Raw genomic sequence first — 18026 nt, 5'->3', positions numbered from 1 at the left:
CGAAAAGAAGAAACGACTGGCGCGCTGTTGTTAACTCGGCTATAATCGCGAAAGCGGTGTCTACGCCAATTAAGAAGAAGAAGAAGTGTAAGTATGTATATAAATATTTTCACTGCAATTTAAGGAATATGAATGAAGATTAGGAAGTCTTATGAAAATTTCCAAAATAAACTATTAAGCTGTTCACGGTAAGGTGGTAATCGGGTTGTGTGATTATTGGATTAAAAATAACCTTTATGTTCCATGAACATTCTATGTATTATTATTATTACTTATTTTTACACAAACAGCTGTTCATTGTTTACAATTTTAGTTCAATGAAATTCCTACTTATAAAATGCCTAGCAAAGTTTAAAAAGCAAAATAATCGAATTTAAAATAAGTTCTGCTATTCAGGAAATGGACTTTATTGAAGGTATGTGCTTATTAAATAATTCAAATTCTAAGAGTTCAAAAAATTGTTTGTATAAAATTTGCAGACATCTTGCACCTTAAACAGTGTCACAATGCAATGGATGAAGTACTAGATGAACTGCTAGAGGATATATCTTTAATCATCTCTAGTAGACGGGGAGATGAATTACATGTTCCGAAATCTATTCATTGGCGAGAAAATGTACTGTGTTCTTTTGACGATGAAAGACTTTTACAAATGCTGCGCGTCAGCAAATGCCAATTGGCTCATCTCCCAGAAATATTTTCTAATGATATGAACTTTAATAATTCAACTTTACAAATACCTGTAGATTTGCAACTCGCAATCGTATTGCTCCAGTTAGGTTCATCGGGTGAAAGTGCTTCTGTACGTAAAATCGCTACAACTTTTGGTGTGGGAGATGGAGGTACATTGACCAATACCACCAAAAAAGTTTTTTCGGCAATTTGTAATAAACTACCCCAATTCATTCATTGGCCTGGACCGGCAGAGCACCGGGAACTTGTTTTCCAAAGATTTTGCGAATTACCATATTGCATTGGTTACATTGACGGTAGCGAGATTAAACTGGCCTAAAAGCCGAATAAAAATCATGAGGTGTATTTTTCTCGGCAACGAATATACTCTATCAAATTGCAAATCGTATGTGACCATAAGTTACGCATATTACATTGAGAAGTGGGCAATTCTGCGTATAAGTTGACAAAACATTTAATAACACCATACCGAAGCAATTCTTTTTTAGCAGACTCTAAAGACAAGCTAAATTCAACAAAATACACAGCCAGTATCGTGTTAGAGTTGAAAATTGTTTCGGTATACTTAAAGAAAAGTTTTGTAGTTTGAAACAAATACGGATAAAAATAAAAGACCGAAAGAGTCAAACATTTTTTAATAAATGGGTACTTGTCTGCTGTGTGCTGCACAACATACTCTTGAAATCTCGCCCTTTGAAAGGCAATGTACGAAGTCCATGAATGTCAATATGATGGATATGCTATTGTTGCACCTACCTCGGAACTAAAAAGGCAAGCACTATACAATTTAATTTTTGAATAAAAATTCATATTTTTGTTTAAATAACAAGTAACTGAAAATTATTTATTTGTTTATTGGTTATTATATTATATTATAATTATTATTTTTATATTTTATTTATATTTCCAATTTTCTCATTTTTTCATTTTGCTCCAACTCCATTTTTGTGAGTTGGAAATCGTATTAAATTTTTTTCTTTTCATTTTCATTTTTGTTTGCTTCAGCTTCTTTCATCCAATTGAATTTTTCAATTTCAAATTGAAGCTGTTTTTCTCTGAAGCTCATTCGTTCAGATTCTAATGCAGCCAGTTTATCAATGGCAGTGTGTTGGTGTTTGGCCTTAATTTTTTTTGCAAACGGGCTGGCCGCAGATGAGCCAGATGCCAATTCAGAAATGTCATGTTCTTCCTGCGAGGTCTTCCAAATTATCCACAACATTTTCCACAGAGTCGAGTTCCATTGCAGAGGAGCTCATTATCACCACCTCAGCTTCCCTCTCCGTAGCAAAAATGTCCGCTAATTGTTTGTAATGCGGACAACTTTTAAGCACTTTATCTGTAATAAAGCAAATCATTGATAACCATTTAATTATAAAGTTGATATTAAAATATACATATGTATATAAAATGTACCCATCACTGTCAGCTCTACATCGCCATCCTCTACTCCAGCGCCCGTGGAATTTAGCCAGTGTTCTGCCGATTTCATTTGGCTTTTTAAATACCGAACCTTACATTTTAGAATCTTCCATGTCGCTTAAATATTTGTTACTGCAAGCAACTTACTATAATAGATTATCGCTGTTGGTTTCTGAAATTAAAGGAGATGTAATTAAATCAAAATATATAACTAATTTGTCGAAAACTCGCCTCGATGTTTCGGTGTTCCTGCATATAGCACAGCACTGTTTTAATTTCGGCTTCCGTCCATTTTTTCACGTCCTTTTTTCGCCGGCGCTTTCGTATTTCTGTAGACACTAAAATTGGAGTATAAATAAATGTCAAAAAATTTATATTTATATTGTACTTTGTGATTTAATTACTTTGATGATTTTTGGTGATTATTGATGCTTTTTATTCCGGTTTTAATGTGCTGATTGTAAACAAAAAACAGCAGTTCCAATAAGAAAATCTAAGAAATGGAAATGCAATTCGCTTAGTTTTATTAATTTTTTGTGCTGCCATTTAGTTAAATTCCAAATAAGCAAAACAAGCAAACAACCACATAATCTGTAAACAAGGGCCTAGGTTGGCCAAAGTTGGTTATTTTGTCTTAGGGCATTTCGTTGTTGTTTACTTAATCACATAACCCGATAACCACCTTATCGTGAACAGCCTATACATATATTTCATAATATTGATTTTAACTAAGTGTAGGATGAATTTAATGATTACTTTGATTTTCCTTCAAGAAACGCATTTTATTCAAAAAATGTATTAAAAATTAGTTTTAGATTTCTTTAGAGCTGCATACTAGCACAAGAGAATTGAACGCAGGAAATTTTCTCGACCATTTCTTAAGCGAAGAGAATCCCTCTATTATGTTTGACAATTTAATGGTTTTTATCTATGTCATGTATGTAATATGTAAATATATATTTGGTAAGTATACAAATTAGGTAATTAAAATTATTTTTATACACTGCCTATGTAAACCCTACAAGAATTTGAGAATATGGTATGTGTTTGGTCAGAATCATGTTACTGTGCAAAATCGGATGACCGTGAACTAGCATATTCTCCTTTGGGAGAGTACCGCTTATGCATATGCTCATCAATTCTTACATCCATGTACATAATCGGATTTTATATATGCTCATTTTCGCTTGAACTTTGCAAGCAGGTACATACTTATATATAGTATCTATATACGCACAAACATACGTATTTCATACCTACGCCCTCATAAAATATACACATAAGCTTACATAGCTAATGAGAAAATTAGACACAATAAGGTATAAAATCGGTGCTAGCATAATAAAGTATTAAGACATTATTAAATTAATTAAAACCCAAATTAAATAAAACTAAATTATTAACCGGACATTAATCTGTTATTGGGCTCCTCTATAATTTGGCGACCGCGACAGGACATATGTATGTATGTTCTGTATTAAATTTTTCGATCAAGAAAAGCCAATAGATTAATGCCAAAGTTAATTTAAGTAATTATTTTTGTGTAATTCTGGCAAGAGATGGCTCTGAGTTTGTTTTATCACATGGAATTTGTCCACATCATCTCATCAATAAGCTGTGTAACGGTATCCAACAACTTGAATTAACGGATAATTAGATTATTGTACCCGGGCAAGCGCAAATAGCAATTCTGGCTGTAATCATACATAAATATTACACGTGTTTTTATTAGCGTACGTTACAGATCTTCTCATCAACATCCGTCGAAGTTACCGACAGTACGTCAACTCGTCTCAGTCTCCGTGCAAGGATACGGGACTATTTACAGTACAGTTTCATCGGATTGCTAATCTGCTTTTGATACATCTATAACAACAGCATCACATTCTTCACTGCAGGTACTCGTATATACATATATATTTGATTTCGTGTCTTCAAATGCGCAACGGTCAAGCCACTGCGCCTAACATGGCTGATGACGAACAATCGGTTTCATCCTCGCTAATTCAAACGCGTTCAACGATTCTTCCCAATCTACAAAATATAAAGCAGTGTTTCCCAAAGTGGGCGATAACGCCCCCTTGTGGGCGCTGCAGGTATCATGGGGGGCGGTAAGAGACCCGGAAAGAAAATGGGAGCGTTGTGTAGAGGCCTGGGGGGTTATTTGTAATTTTATTTAGCTAGGAGGTCTCTTAGATAACGACTACATGAGCTCTCGACTCTCAACAACAACTTGTGAACATCAACGAATATGAATTAAAAGATTGCTCAAACTCGGTTCTATATTTCTCTCCGCGTAGTTCATATATCTATCCTATTTTATTGAATATAGAAAAAATTAAAATCATGTCAATCGGTCGCTCCGTTTCATAACGGGGCATCTCGACAGGATAGAATTTATAGAATACTAACTGTCAAACATATTGCTATTGCCATTGCCAAATCTGTATGTGGGCATTTGCTATCATAATATAATCATTTGCGCAAAGGTGTAGGGTAGGTAGGTTCAAGCTGATGTAGCGAATGCTTTGAGCTCTTGAATAATTTATTTTATCACTTTTGAAATGACGTCGGGTAGGTAGCTGATGTAACGCACGTTTTGAGCTTTTGAACTCCTTAAATCTTTTATGTGGAAAATAAAAAACGGATCTTTATCCTTTCTTAAAATGTATATCTGGGGAAAATAAAAAAAGGATAAAGACCCTTGTTTTTACAAATGTATTTCTAGGAAAATAAGAATTCATATTTTTGGACTACTATATAATAATTGTACTTAAGCTTTCCTATATAAACAATATAATATTTATTTTATATTCATTTGTGGTTTTGCGCGCAATAGATGAGCATTACTTACGCCTCCTTTACACTACTCGCGAAGTTAAACGTATTTCTCAAAGCAAAACAATGTCGGAAGTAAAAAAGAAGAGACGGCAATACTGTGCGGAATACATTAAATTCGGATTCATTGAAAATCCCACAAACCCATCCTCGCCCTTGTGTCTTCTATGTCTAAGAACATTTTCGAATGAAGCAATGAAGCCTTCAAGACTGCAAGATCATTTGAATAAAATGCATCCAGATAAGAGAGACAAGAATGTAGCATATTTTCAAGACCAAGAGAAGAAGCATAATACTCAGCCAAGTGTAGCAAAACTATTTTCGGCGGCTGCTAAGCAAGATGACGACGGACTTCGAGCTTCGTACAATATCTCTTTGTTAATTGCTCAAAAAGGCAAACCACATAACATCGGAGAAGAGTTAATATTGCCAGCAATAAATGAAGTAATAACTACCGTGCTTCATAAACCGGCCGCAGATATTATCCGAAAAATTCCTTTGAGTAATAATTCTGTGCAAAGGCGAATTGATGAAATGGCTGAAAACATTGAAGAATCATTGTGCGATCACCTGAGGTCAAGCCAATTTTCAATTCAGCTGGATGAGTCCACTTTACCAACTAATGAAGCATTGTTGTTGTCTTACGTGAGTTTTATTAAAGATGAGAAAATATGTGAAGAACTATTATTTGATAGAAATTTAGAGACCGATACAAAAGGCGAAACCATATTAAATATATTGGAAAAGTTTTGCGATGAGAAAGAAATTATTATTTCAGTTGCTACGGATGGCGCTCCGGCTATGACAGAGTGCCGTAAAGGCTTTATAGCGTAGGTACTTAAAAAATAAAATTCCAAATGTCCTTGGTGTACATTGCGTTATTCATAGACAACATTTAGTTGCTAGAAACTTAAGTGAAAAACTATTTCAATCACTGCAATATGTCATCAAAGCAGTCAATAAAATCCGCAACAGCTCTTTGAATGATAGATTATTTTATCAGCTTTGTGTTACTAATGACGAGAATTTCAATCATTTGTTGTTTCATACTGAAGTTCATTGGCTATCAAGAGGCAATTGTCTGACTCGATTCTACAACCTGTTTGACTCTGTTATAGAGTTCTTGGAAACTAAAGATACAGAATTTCAAGACAAGCTCATAACATCAAAGAATGATATAGCTTACATGACAGACCTGTATAAATTGTTCAACGACCTGAATCTCCAACTGCAAGGCGATACACTAAATTTAATTAAAACAAAAAACGTCGTTGCTGCTTTCGCAGCCAAACTGCTTTTACACAAAAAGAATCTGGGCAGACGTGAGCTTCACAATTTTCCGAATTTATCAGTATCATGCAGTAACGACGAATTGTTTGCTTACTGCCAACATTTGGAAAACCTCCACATTGACTTCACCGAACGATACCAGGACATTTTGAACTTGGAAATACCAGACTGGGTGTTGGATCCGTTTTCAAATGTCAACACAGCAATGTCACCTTGGCTGAAAGAAGAACTTATAGAATTGACAACAGACGAGGAAATAAAAATCAAGTTCAAAAATGGTTACCAAGAATTTTGGCTACAAAAACCGATCCAGCAAATGTACCCTGGATTGTGGTCAATCGTTCAACGATTCTTGATAGCATTCGAATCGTCATATTTGTGTGAACGTGGACTTATTAAACAGCATCAGATTCATCCTTCACATTAGTTTTTATATAAGGATCGATTATTTTAGTTTTATTAAAAGATTAAAAAATTTAAAAGATTCTCTGCTTTAATACTATAAAGTTGTGTTTCAATAATCATTCTTATTGGCAGGTGGAGCCCGTAAGAGTTAACTTGAGACCTAAGCGCCGTCGTATGTTACCTACTGCGTTCAGGTTTCAAGTTGCTGGTTATAGTAAAAGTTTCGTTTAGAATTCTCCGTTAATATACATATATAGGTCACAATAATTAATTAATTTAATTTGAAGTTATAGTGGTTTTTAAATAGGTGAAACAATGGGGGCGCTAAAACAGTATTTATTCTCAAAGTGGGCAGTAGGCAAAATAAGTTTGGGAATCACTGCTCTAGAGGGTCTTAAATAGATTAAGCCAGTCAATAAGAAATTTAAAATGAAATCCATAAATGGATTCACCAATATTAAAAAAAAATTCAAGGTGCACTTATTCGGCGTAGTGTCAGATTTTTTTATTTTACCTGATTTAAATATGTTCGACGGAATCGTCGGTCTAGACTTACTAAATAGGGTGCTCACAAATATTAATCTAATGGAAAACTTTATTAAATACGACTCTTCTTCTTCTTCTTAATTGGCGTAGAAACCGCTTAAGCGATTATAGCCGAGTTAACAACATCGCGCCAGTCGTTTCTTCTTCTCGCTACGTGGCGCCAATTGGATATTCCAAGCGACCTTCTCCACTTGGTCCTTCCAACGGAGTGGAGGTCTTCCTCTTCCTCTGCTTCCCCCGGCGGGTACTGCGTCGAATATTTTCAGAGCTGGAGTGTTTTCGTCCATCCGGACAACATGACCTAGCCAGCGTAGCCGCTGTCTTTTAATTCGCTGAACTATGTCGATGTCGTCGTATATCTCGTACAGCTCATCGTTCCATCGAATGCGGTATTCGCCGTGGCTAACGCGCAAAGGACCATAAATCTTTCGCAGAACTTTTCTCTCGAAAACTCGCAACGTCGACTCATCCGTTGTTGACATCGTCCAAGACTCTGCACCATACAGCAGGACGGGAATTATGAGTGACTTATAGAGTTTGGTTTTTGTTTGTCGAGAGAGGACTTTGCTTCTCAATTGCCTACTCAGTCCGAAGTAGCACCTGTTGGCAAGAGTTATCCTGCGTTGGATTTCTAGGCTGACATTGTTGGTGGTGTTTACGCTGGTTCCAAGATAGACGAAATTATCTACGACTTCAAAGTTATGACTGTCAACAGTGACGTGAGTGCCAAGTCGCGAATGCGACGACTGTTTGTTTGATGACAGGAGATATTTCGTCTTGCCCTCGTTCACTACCAGACCCATTTTCTGTGCTTCCTTGTCCAGCCTGGAGAAAGCAGAACTAACGGCGCGGGTGTTGAGGCCGATGATATCAATATCATCGGCATACGCCAACAGCTGTACACTCTTATAGAAGATGGTACCTTCTCTATTTAGTTCTGCGGCTCGAACTATTTTCTCCAAAAGCAGGTTGAAAAAGTCGCACGATAGGGAATCGCCTTGTCTGAAACCTCGTTTGGTATCGAACGGCTCGGAGAGGTCCTTCCCGTTCCTGACGGAGCTTTTGGTGTTACTCAACGTCAGTTTACACAGCCGTATTAGTTTTGCGGGGATACCAAATTCAGACATCGCGGCATAAAGGCAGCTCCTTTTCGTGCTGTCGAAAGCAGCTTTGAAATCGACGAAGAGGTGGTGTGTGTCGATTCTCCTTTCACGGGTCTTTTCCAAGATTTGGCGCATGGTGAATATCTGGTCGGTTGTTGATTTGCCAGGTCTGAAGCCACACTGATAAGGTCCAATCAGTTTGTTGACGGTGGGCTTTAATCTTTCACACAATACGCTCGATAGAACCTTATATGCGATGTTGAGGAGGCTAATCCTACGGTAGTTGGCGCAGATTGTGGGGTCTCCTTTTTTATGGATTGGGCATAGCACACTTAAATTCCAATCGTTGGGCATGCTTTCGTCCGACCATATTTTACAAAGAAGCTGATGCATGCACCTTATCAGTTCTTCGCCGCCGTGCTTGAATAGCTCGGCCGGTAGTCCGTCGGCCCCTGCCGCTTTGTTGTTCTTCAGGCGGGCAATTGCTATTCGAACTTCTTCATGGTCAGGTAATGGAACGTCTGCTCCATCGTCATCGATTGGGGAATCGGGTTCTCCTTCTCCCGGTGTTGTACGTTCACTGCCATTCAGCAGGCTGGAGAAGTGTTCCCTCCATAATTTAAGTATGCTCTGGGCATCAGTGACTAGATCACCTTTGGGGGTTCTACAGGAATACGCTCCGGTCTTGAAACCTTCCGTAAGCCGCCGCATTTTTTCGTAGAATTTTCGAGCATTACCCCTGTCGGCCAGCTTATCAAGCTCTTCGTACTCACGCATTTCAGCCTCTTTCTTCTTCTGTCTACAAATGCGTCTCGCTTCTCTCTTCAACTCTCGGTATCTATCCCATCCCGCACGTGTAGTGGTCGATCGTAACGTTGCGAGGTAGGCAGCCTGTTTTCTCTCCGCTGCGACACGGCACTCCTCGTCGTACCAGCTGCTCTTTTGCACTTTCCGAAAACCAATGGTTTCGGTTGCAGCTGTACGTAAGGAGTTTGAAATGCCGTCCCACAGTTCCCTTATATCGAGTTGTTGACGAGTGCTCTCAGAGAGCAGGAGTGCAAGCCGAGTAGAAAATCGTTCGGCTGTCTGTTGTGATTGCAGCTTCTCGACGTCGAACCTTCCTTGTGTTTGGTGGCGCGCGTTTTTGCTGCACAGAGGCGGGTGCGAATCTTAGCTGCAACAAGATAGTGGTCCGGAGTCGATGTTAGGACCTCGGAGCGCACGCACATCTAAAACACTGGAGACGTGTCTTCCGTCTATCACAACATGATCGATCTGGTTGGTAGTTTTTCGATCCGGAGACAGCCAGTTAGCTTGATGAATCTTCTTATGCTGGAATCTAGTACTACAGATAACCATATTTCGGGCCCCGGCGAAGTCAATCAGCCTCAACCCATTTGGGGATGTTTCGTCGTGGAGGCTGAATTTACCGACCGTAGTGCCAAATATACCTTCTTTGCCCACCCTGGCGTTACAGTCGCCAAGCACGATTTTGACATCGTGGCGGGGGCAGCTCTCATAAGCGCGCTCCAAGCGCTCATAGAAGGCATCTTTGGTCACATCGTCCTTCTCTTCCGTCGGGGCGTGGGCACAAATCAGCGATATGTTGAAGAACTTCGCTTTGATGCGGATTGTGGCTAGACGTTCATTCACCGCAGTGAATGATAGTACTCGGCGACGGAGTCTCTCTCCCACCACGAATCCTACACCAAACTTGCGCTCCTTTATATGGCCACTGTAGTAAATGTCACAAGGACCTACTCGTCTCTGTCCTTGTCCCGTCCTTCGCATTTCTTGGACGGCGGTGATGTCAGCCTTTGTCTTTACGAGGACATCAACCAGCTGGGCAGCGGCACCTTCCCAATTAAGGGACCGGACATTCCAGGTGCATGCCCTCAATTCGTAGTCCTTATTTCGTTTGCCATCGTCGTCATCAAAAGGGGGTCTCTCATCCGAGGCTGGTTGTAGCTCTTCACTGGGGGTGTTTTTGCGTGGCGGGTCCCAAACCCAGCGCACAACCCTTGTAGGGAATGTTTCGCCTTCTCACTTTAGCTCGCCTTCGAACGGATGTTCTTAGGCTACCCAGAGGATACTTGGTCAAAGACCGGAAGTAGTGAGCTGCTTGAGCCATGTGTAAAAGAATCGTTTCTGGCCACTCCCAAGTGAATGGCGATCAGAGAACTTTCCTCACTTGCGTGAACTTCTACACATGACTCCATCCTCCGACTCAGGCAATGAAATAATTCACTCCCTCAAGGGCAATGATGTCAGTCATCTCCAGCTACAAACCGAATCCGTTCCAGTAACCATAAGGGATGATTTTAATATAATGATACAGCGCATGTAAGGGATATTTGCGAATCCAAACAAGAAAGAGATTCAAATTATCAAACTTGGGCAAAGCCCAACCGTTTGCAATCTTGGACTTGAAGTCTGATTTTCACCAAATTGAGCTCAATGAGCGGGATCGCGAAAAAACCGCATTATCTGTCTGCAACGGCAAGTACGAGCCGTCTTCCGTTTGGACTAAAAAATGCACCCAGCATTTTCCAGAGGGCAATTGATGACACCCTTAAGGAACATATTGGCATATATTGCTTTGTTTATATTGATGATGTGATAATTTTTTCCGAAACCCAGGACGACTGAATAAAAAAATACGACCTTTATGCTTGATAAAAATAAATTTTGTTTGTATTTTGACAATTTCATAAACGGAATTATAATTTTTATAATTATAAATGTTACATAATTTAATGTTTATAGAAATAAGTGTCGACAAACGGGGCGGCGAGAATCCTGTTCCGACTTGCTAGAGCTGGCGATCGAGTTCTCGCGAATGGAGGTGAAAAAAAGTATAATCTCGGTAGAGTAGCGAGGTGTTGAAGCGGCGCAGTGTCTCAGCAAATGTTGATGTGCGGCTTGTGTAGATCGATGAGTGTTAATGCTAATGTCGATTAACGAATTGTATCTGCTTTACCGTTTCCCATCTTTTTGTTGAGTGGGTTGCATGCGGAAGCCGTTTTAAGGAACTTGTTAGAAAGAAATATAAGAGTTTCTGTGGAAAAATCGAAACTTTTCAAAACAGACCTGGACTACCTTGGATTTCAGATATCAAATGAGGGTATACAAACTTGTCCACAAAAAATCCACAAAACTGTAAAGGGTACGGTCATTTCTAAACCTCAAAACCTCTAACTAAAATACTTAGAGGCGAATATAGTAAGATGTCCGCCTCTCAATAAAAAAAAAAAAAAAATTTCATTCGACCAAGATCAAAAGAACGCGTTTAATAAACTAAAAAATATTCTTATGTCAGAAGACGTGATGCTGGCTTATCCAGACTTTAGAAAAGCGTTCGACCTGACCACCGATGCCTCTTCACACGCCCTGGGAGCGGTGCTTTCCCAGGAAGGAAGACCTATTACAATGATTTCGAGAACACTCGATAAAAAAGAAGAGCATTTTACCACTAATGAGCGGGAGCTTCTAGCCATTGTGTGGGCCCTCAAAAGCCCTACGGATTATTTATATGATGGCAAGGAATTAAACATTTACGCCGACCATCAACCCATAAATAAAAAAGGGGAAAGCTTTCATAGAAGGATATAACCCAAAACTTCACTACATGCCATGGAATGATAATCTGGTAGCCGATGCTCTATCACGCCAATTTATAAATTCTATAGATCCTGAACTCGAGTCAGATGCCGCCACAGTCTCTAAACCGGTAAATGTTTATCGAAACCAATTAATTCTGGAATCAGGCAATCATCCGTCGAAGAAAACATTTGTGCTTTTCGGAAACAAATTACGTCACTTCCTTACATTTACTGATAATTAGACTTTGTTCAAAATGCTTCCAGAAGTATGGTATGGTATTCACTCCGAGCTAGTACCTCTGCTAGCACAGATCCAGCATTCGCTAATAATCACATTCCCAAACACCAAATTCCGCCACACAAATAAATTTGTTACAGACATTTTGACCCTAACGAGCATGTGCAAATAATTAAATAAATTATTTTAAAGTAACGACTTGATTGATTGAATAGTCATAATAGTCATAAAATCGAATTTTTAAATATTGAACGGGTACATTAAAATAAAATATTATTATTATATTTTGTTACATTTTGTAAATTATTATTTTTTTCATTTAGTAGGCGTAAATGTTGGCTAAAACGTTTAGGTGTTTTTGAAGATCTCGTCCAGGAGACGTTCTGGACATTAATTTAATTATTGAGCCAACATTTAACGCCCCAAATTCTTTTATTGAAAATACCATAATAATGGGCATAGAAGATTTTGTTCCCCAAATCGAAGCAAATACAAACGGTGCATCGGGGCAGCTGCTTCCGCTTTTAGAAAGGGAAGTCCGCGATATAATTTTAGAGCCTTTGCCACTTCTTAAGGAGGAACTATTGGAGAGTAGTAGAAAATAGGATTTTAAAAATAAAATTGGTTGAAAAAGAACAGGAGAATAAGCTCCTCAGGCTCAGTTGGTCCAAATGACGACTGAATTAGAAAGATGTAGGGAAATTATAAGAAGTAGTTCATTTGGGGAAAAGTCAGATCCTCTTGAGATAGTTTGCAGCAAAGTTCCTCCTCATTTGGGTGCTTGCATTAGGAGTAGTAAATAGTAATCGAAATACTCACGGTCGGCGATATGATGACTAAAAAGGGTTTCATAGGTTCCCCAGAGCAAAACCAGTTTTTAGCTGATTGTTAGATCCATTACTTTAGAAAGTACATAGTTTAGAAGTTAACTTTTTAAAAGAAAATTCTTTCAATTATTTGTGCGGCTATCTTTATTTAAATTTTTTTAAAATGCACTCATGCCTTCCGCCATTACCTTACCTCTTCTTCTTCTTCTTAATTGGCGTAGAAACCGCTTACGCGATTATAGCCGAGTTAACAACAGCGCGCCAGTCGTTTCTTCTTTTCGCTACGTGGCGCCAATTGGATATTCCAAACGAAGCCAGGTCCTTCTCCACTTGGTCCTTCCAACGGAGTGGAGGTCTTCCTCTTCCTCTGCTTCCCCCGGCGGGTACTGCGTCGAATACTTTCAGAGCTGGAGTGTTTTCGTCCATCCGGACAACATGACCTAGCTAGCGCAGCCGCTGTCTTTTAATTCGCTGAACTATGTCAATGTCGTCATATATCTCGTACAGCTCATCGTTCCATCGAATGCGATATTCGCCGAGGCCAATGCGCAAAGGACCATAAATCTTTCGCAGCACCTTTCTCTCGAAAACTCGTAACGTCGACTCATCGGTTGCTGTCATCGTCCAAGCCTCTGCACCGTATAGCAGGACGGGAACTATGAGCGACTTATAGAGTTTAGCTTTTGTTCGTCGAGAGGGGACTTTGCTTTTCAATTGCCTACTCAGTCCGAAGTAGGACCTGTTGGCAAGAGCAATCCTGCGTTGGACTTCCAGGCTGGCATTGTTGGTGGTGTTAATACTGGTTCCTAAATAGACGAAATGATCTACAACTTCAAAGTTATGACTGTCAACAGTGACGTGAGAGCCAAGTCGCGAGTGCGACGACTGTTTGTTTGATGACAGGAGATATTTCGTCTTGCCCTCGTTCACTGTCAGACCCATTTTCTGTTCTTCCTTGTCCAGCCTGGAGAAAGCAGGACTAACAGCGCGGGTGTTGAGGCCGATGATATCAATATCATCAGCATACGCCAGCAGCTGTACACTCTTATAGAAGATGGTACCTTCTCTATTTAGTTCTGCAGCTCGAATTATTTTCTCCAGAAGCAGGTTGAAGAAGTCGCACGGTAGGCAGTCGCCTTGTCTGAAACCTCGTTTGGTACGACCGGCTCGGACCGGCTTTTTGTGTTGCTCAACGTCAGTTTACACAGCCGTGTTAGTTTTATGGGGATACCAAATTCAGACATAGCGGCATAAAGGCAGCTCCTTTTCGTGCTGTAGAAAACAGTTTGAAATCGACGAAAAGGTGGTATGCGTCGATTCTCTTTCACGGGTCTTTTCCAAGATTTGGCGCATGGTGAATATCTAATCGATTATTGATTAGGTCTAAAGCCACACAGATAAGGTCCAATCAGTTTGTTGACGGTGGGCTTTAATCTTTCACACAATATGCTCGATAGAACCTTATATGCGATTTTGAGGAGACTAATCCCACGGTAGTTGGCGCAAATTGTGGGGTCTCCTTTTTTATGGATTGGGCATAGCATACTTAAATTCCAGTCGTTGGGCATGCTTTCGTCCGACCATATTTTACAAAGAAGCTGATGCATGCACCTTATCAGTTCTTCGCCGCCGTGTTTGAATAGCTCGGCCGGCAATCCATCGGCCCCCGCCGCTTTGTTGTTCTTCAGGCGGGTAATTGCTATTCGAACTTATTCATGGTCGGGCAAAGGAACGTCTGCTCCATCGTCATCGATTGGGGAATCTGGTTCGCCTTTTCCTGGCGTTGTGCGTTCACTGCCATTCAGCAGGCTGGAGAAGTGTTCCCTACATAATTTAAGTATGCTCTGGGCATCGGTGACTAGATCACCTTTGGGGGTTCTACAAGAGTATGCTCCGGTTTTGAAACCTTCTGTAAACCGCCGCTTTTTTTCGTAGAATTTTCGAGCATTACCCCTGTCGGCCAGCTTATCAAGCTCTTCGTACTCACGCATTTCGGCCTCTTTCTTCTTCTGTCTGCAAATGCGTCCCGCTTCCCTCTTCAACTCTCGGTATGTATCCCATCCCGCACGTATTGTGGTCGATCGTAACGTTGCGAGGTAGGCAGTCTGTTTTCTCTCCGCTGCGACACGGAACTCCTCGTCGTACCAGCTGTTCTTTTGCACTTTCCGAAAACCAATGGTTTCGGTTGCAGCTGAACGTAAAGAGTTTGAAATGCCGTCCCACAGTTCCCTTATAGCGAGTTGTTGACGAGTGCTCTCAGAGAGCAGGAGTGCAAGCCGAGTAGAAAATCGTTCTGCTGTGTGTTGTAATTGCAGCTTCTCGACGTCGAACCTTCCTTGTGTTTGTAGACGTGCGTTTTTTGCTGCACAGAGGCGGGTGCGAAGCTTGGCTGCAACAAGATAGTGGTCCGAGTCGATGTTAGGACCTCGGAGCGTACGCACGTCTAGAACACAGGAGACGTGTCTTCCGTCTATCACAACATGATCGATCTGGTTGGCGGCTTTTCGATCCGGAGGCAGCCAGGTACCTTGATGTATCTTCTTGTGCTGGAATCTAGTACCACCGATAACCATATTTCGAGCCCCGGCGAAGTCAACCAGCCTCAACCCATTTGGGGATGTTTCGTCGTGGAGGCTGAATTTACCGACCGTAGTGCCAAATATACCTTCTTTGCCCACCCTGGCGTTAAAGTCGCCAAGCACGATTTTGACATCGTGGCAGCTCTCATAAGCGCGCTCCAAGTTCTCATAGAAGGCATCTTAGATCACATCGTCCTTCTCTTCCGTCGGGGCGAGGGCGCAAGTCAGCGATAAGTTGAAGAACATCGCTTTGATGCGGATTGTGGCTAGACGTTTATTCACCGGAGTAAGTAATAATTCAATATAATACTTCCCGCTTCAACATTAATGCTATAATACCCTTTTCTGATCATGTAATCTTGCGGTACAACTGTGTTTGACCAACATGAGTGCAATTAATTGCTCCAATTACACCCTTTATTCCAAATTTCGATTATAATTTGGAATAAAATTGTTGTAGAGCGATTTATTTTCTTTTTAATTGGAATAAACTTACCCGGTTTTAGTTCTATTATGTTCTTCAACAGAATTAGGAAATCGCACTTCGCCGTGTTTACGCTCCATCACCAATTTAGAAATATATTCAATGCACGGGAAACGGTGGGTTGGCTCATCACTGCGAAATATCTATTTCCCACGCAACACTGGTATGAGTCATTGCATAAAAAATGTAGAACTGAAATAAATTAGAGAAATTTGATTGCATGAAGACTTACTGTTTCTTTAAGGTTAAATTGTAACTCGCCCGAAGTTCAAATGGAATCGAGGATTGCTCGAGGATTAATACGGCTTGAGTTGCTGGATGAGATGATTTTGGAAATCGAAAGAACTTCCTAAATGTTTTCTCTTCGTATAAAAAGGGAATTTCGTTGTTTTGCAAAACAGCCAGATTGCGCCTGCGGATGTGGCTAGAAGATAAGCTTTAAGAAGATATATTTTCATTATAAGATAAATTAGTCAAACTTCATCAACCACTATTGTACTCTAGTTTTTCAGTGACCTGGTTTAAAGCATTTAACAAGTTAAATACTGATATTGCTCAATTAGAGATGAGACAAGCTCGCCAGAATACCAAACAGTCACAAAATTGATTTCACCACAGATTCGTCTCTATTAGAGACTTGAGACTGCTCGCAGAATACCGGCATTACTGTCATTATGAACGAGGAAATTCAAAAAGAATGCATAAACGCGCACACAGAAATAGAGACGAATATGCAAAACAATTAATTACTTCTTGTACCTCCTTTATGTGCTTAAATTAATTTTTTGCCGCCCCTGTGTCAATTAATATATTTTTTATTTTTCCCACCCAACTGTCGCTTGATATATGGCAGCCGGGAGCTGCAATGAGTCATTGTCGCATGATTCGCTATCGGTCTAAAAGGGCTTTTTCAAGCCATAAATGAAGCAGAGGAGTGCATCTGCCCTTACTTCATTGTTGAGCAATGTAGCCTGCTCCATCTCTTGTGACATTACAATTTTGTTTGTAAGTAGGGTTATCGTCCTTTAGACCTCATCATAACATTCCATGAGGCTTAATTCCCCTTACCTAACCGTTTCGCGGCTTTGCCTCAATAGGCGTGATGAAGTTTTATCTGGGTATGAGCAATCTAACCGAGCTTTGATTGCTTCGAAATTAAGTACTGTATTGTGACACACTAGCACTGCCCTAGCTACACCTCTTACTCTATTTCTATTGATTATCACCGTTTAGTAAATGGTTTAAACAGCTCATACGCGTCTACGGCCGATTGCCTCTATGCCACGTACACGCCAGACCCCCACTAAACTCGGAAATTGACTTAATTATATCGAGAGGAATATCGCGAATGATTTCTGGATTTATCGAAATTCTTTATTAAACTTCCACTTGTGGCGCCTGAATGCACAAATTGTTAAACTCAACTTGCTCACAAGCTCATATCATTAGGCTGTGCCTGAAATCTTTGTTCCTGCTGCGATCTGCACTAGCTCTTGCACTTGATTAATATTCATGTCGCTTTGTGTGTGGCTAATACGTTCACTTTATAGTTGCTGTCTAATTACTATTTTCAATTGCTTTTAACCAGCTCATATGCGCTATTGTTTTACACACGAAATTTGTATATTTTTAGTATTTCTATTCTTGCAACCAGTTGCTACAGAGTATTATAGTCTTATTGTTGCACTGGGCAATTTTGTAGAGTGAACAATTTTGAGGAAACAATTCTGAGAAATTTTTACATGCCTTGGTCCAGTTCTTAATGTTAATATTAAGGGCTAAAATTTTCAGGGAATTTTTTTAGGGTATTTCCAAGGAAATTTCGTGACGGGATTAAAAAAAATTAATAGTTAAAAAAAAAACACTTAAGTATGTATACGTATAAATGATGAGGACAACGAGAAGCGTTGAAATCCGGTTGACTGTCTGTCTGTCCGCCCGTGAAAGCTGTAACTTGAGTAAAAATTGAGATATCTCGATGAAGCTTGGCATGTGGGTTGCT

At 39.9% G+C, this 18026-nt stretch overlaps 1 long non-coding RNA gene across 1 annotated transcript; it reads right to left on the bottom strand.

Moving 5' to 3' along the window:
- Positions 1–1613: 1613 nt before the first annotated feature.
- On the bottom strand, positions 1614–16429 carry LOC120781691. Its single transcript, XR_005706135.1, has 4 exons — positions 16257–16429; positions 16037–16184; positions 2107–2450; positions 1614–2029 (listed from the first exon to the last, which is right to left on the bottom strand). It is a non-coding gene; the product is annotated as an uncharacterized LOC120781691 (long non-coding RNA).
- Positions 16430–18026: the final 1597 nt, after the last annotated feature.

This window comes from Bactrocera tryoni, unplaced genomic scaffold (assembly GCF_016617805.1).
Source record: "Bactrocera tryoni isolate S06 unplaced genomic scaffold, CSIRO_BtryS06_freeze2 scaffold_7, whole genome shotgun sequence".
Taxonomy (NCBI): Eukaryota; Metazoa; Arthropoda; class Insecta; order Diptera; family Tephritidae; genus Bactrocera; species Bactrocera tryoni.
Note: the sequence above shows the minus strand (reverse complement) of the source record. Positions and strands in the feature narration are given on the sequence as shown.